Consider the following 3,073-nt stretch of genomic DNA (forward strand, 5'->3'; position numbering starts at 1 on the left):
CTTTGATGGTGAATTACTGTGATTTCTCTGAAAATATTAATAGGTTCAATGAAATTCTAAGTAAGATATGAAAATTTACTTATTTACCTAAAATTGGTCAAGCCTTCTCATATATATATATATATATATATGTATATATATATATATGTTTACTTAAAATAGTCCTTTCTTACCCCAATATATATATATATATATATATATATTATCCATTTAATAGTAGAATATTATTAATGTTTAATAGTAGAATATTGTTAATGTTCAGTTCCATTTCTATTTTTATTATAACTAAATGAACATAAGAAGTAGCATAGTTATGGTCAAGTTTCCAGTATCATCTAAATGTTAATAAAAGCATATGACTACTTTTGCTATGTAGTGTAGGGATCAGGAGAGAGTGTAAAGGACTTTTGGGCAAAATATTTTATGTGAGTCCAGGGCATCAGCACTTCAAATATCTCACCTAAGTGAAATTCTGGGTGTTTGTTTTTCTCTAATTGGCTTATCTCACCAAGCAGAACACCCTACAACTCATCCATACTGTTTCATAGAACAAGATGTCATTCTTTTAAAAAGTTGAATAGTATTTTAAGTATATACCACATTTTCCTTATCCATTCATTCATCAATGGACACTTTGCTTAATGCCATATCTTGACTATTTTGATTAATACTTCAATGAATATTGGATTGCAAATAACACCTATGATATTTTGATTTCAGTTTTTCAGATAAGTAATCAGAATAGTTTTGTTAGATCACATGGTAATTCTATTTTTAAACATTTGAAGAACTTCTATAATGTTTACATGGTGGCTCCATCATTTTATGTTTCCAGAAGCAATGAAAAATTTGCCAGTTTATCTGTATCTTCATTAATAATTTTATTATTTTTGAAAGCTTTGTAATTATAAGCAGCAAACATAGGATTACATTTCAATTTTTGGAGAGTTTAGCTTATTCAATAAAAGAAACAAGAAAATGATTTCTAGATTTTCAGCTGTACATTATACACATCATTGACATTTACAGTTTTTAAAATTTTCACACCCAATGACAATACTTTCATAGCAGTTAATATCAATAAAGCAAAATGCACATCATTTCCATTCATTCCTTCAACTTTTCATCTGCATGCCCAGAAGCATCAAGTCTTTTTTGTGTTCTCTTCAGAACTGTTTTTTGCATCCATTTGCCAATTTTCTAGTGGATAGTCATCTTAGCCCTATTTTCCTAAAATCTTCTCTACAGTCCTCAACATGTGCGATATTTTAAATCTTAAATCATTTGTGTCTCTGTTCAGTTTCAAACCCTTCAGTCACATCGTCTACCTCAGTATCTTGTGTCCCAAAAGCACCTTTTGCATGATGAAACTCTGGTTAACCTAGTCATTCTGACCCACACTGTCTCTCTGGCATGTTGCGCTCATGAAATGTGGACTCCTGTTCTACAAAGCAGAAAAATAGCTAACTCTCAGAGTCTTTTATATCATGTATCTTTTATCTGACATGCCTTTTCCAACTAATCCTTCTTATTTCAACTTGAATTTCATTTAAAATAGTCCTTCCTTACCCCATGTAATTCCCTCCCCAAATTTATCTACTCCATTTGTATTGCTTATTTTTCTTAGAAATACATCAATCAATAAAATTTTAAACATGGAAAACAAAGACTAATTTATTTTTATGGTCAGTGCATCCTCTTTTCCAGGCTGGGTGTCCTTGAGGGTAGGTGTTTCTTGCCCTGTTATAGGCACCAGAACACCCCATCATCTCTTTCTTCTCCCATATATGTGAAGAAGGGTAGGAATGAGCAGTACAGGGGCTAAATGTTAACAATTTCTTGTGCTGGGAAATATGATCCTGGCAGTTAGTTGTTAGCAACCCATGGCCTTTTCTTTGATAACCATCCCTGACTTTCTCAGTTCCCATCATTCATATCCTACACTGAATGCCAGACCTTCTGCCCCATGCCTCAGTTTGTTTGTAGGTGAATGTTGCATATCCTGACTTTAAGGCCAGGTGGGGCTGCAGGCAGATAGCTTTTTGGCAAAGAAAGCATGTGGAGAGTCAGTAAAGTGGATCATTTCATAGAATAATTCTCTTAACCTTGTGTTCCCATGGTCCTCATCTAGTTGTCCCCTTACATTGCCCCCTCAAGGACTTTGGGCCCCTAAATTCTTTTGGAGTATTTGGGTATCAACTTGTTTTGGCTTCTTATGGTGATGTCTTGGGGAAAAAAACCCAAAGTTCTTGGAGAATTAAGGATATTTAGCATAAAAAATGGATTCAGGTACCTTTTAGCTCATGTGACCTAAAAATTTTTATTTTTAATTAGGTAAATGGATGAGAGTATAGATGTCTTTAAAATTCGTAATTCACAAGTTGTTGTAGGTGGTCAGAAAATGTTAATTTCTAAAAAAAATATCTAGAATCTATTATCCATTGCTTCTGAGATTTTCATTCAACAGGGAAGACATGGTTAATACCGGTAATGATACTTATCTGATAGCTGGGGTTTTACAGTAAAATGAGTAAATTAGATTTAAAATAAATGGGCAATCTTCATAAATGTGTTTGTTAGAGAAGATATCTGATTAATTTACCAAGTTAAAATGCTGGAACACAAACTTTTATTTATAAAATCAAGCACTCTTGATTTCTTAATATCCAAGAGCTAATATATTTAAATTTTAAATATGAGTTTTTAATATGGTAAATGGAAAAAGATTTGGATTTCTTTTTTTCTGTGTGTTCACTAAAATCAAAGTTACTGAGAGGTAAGTTTATATCAAGTGTAATACTATATAGACAGAGTACAAAATATTTCTGTTAGGTTTCAATTAAAGGACTAAAAAACATAAAGTATTTCATTTTGTTGAATTAGAGCAATGTATCAGAAATTCTATAAGGATTGTTTCTGAATGCAAATAAGATAATTTCAGATAACAGGTCATTATGTATAGACCACAGAGTATATAAAGCTAACCTTCAGCACTAATACTGAGCCCCAAAACATGAAAATGATAAGTAATTGTAAAGTTATGGATGTTAAAGATAAAACTAAGTACTCCTAC

This window comes from Sciurus carolinensis, chromosome 10 (assembly GCF_902686445.1).
Source record: "Sciurus carolinensis chromosome 10, mSciCar1.2, whole genome shotgun sequence".
NCBI lineage: Eukaryota > Metazoa > Chordata > Mammalia > Rodentia > Sciuridae > Sciurus > Sciurus carolinensis.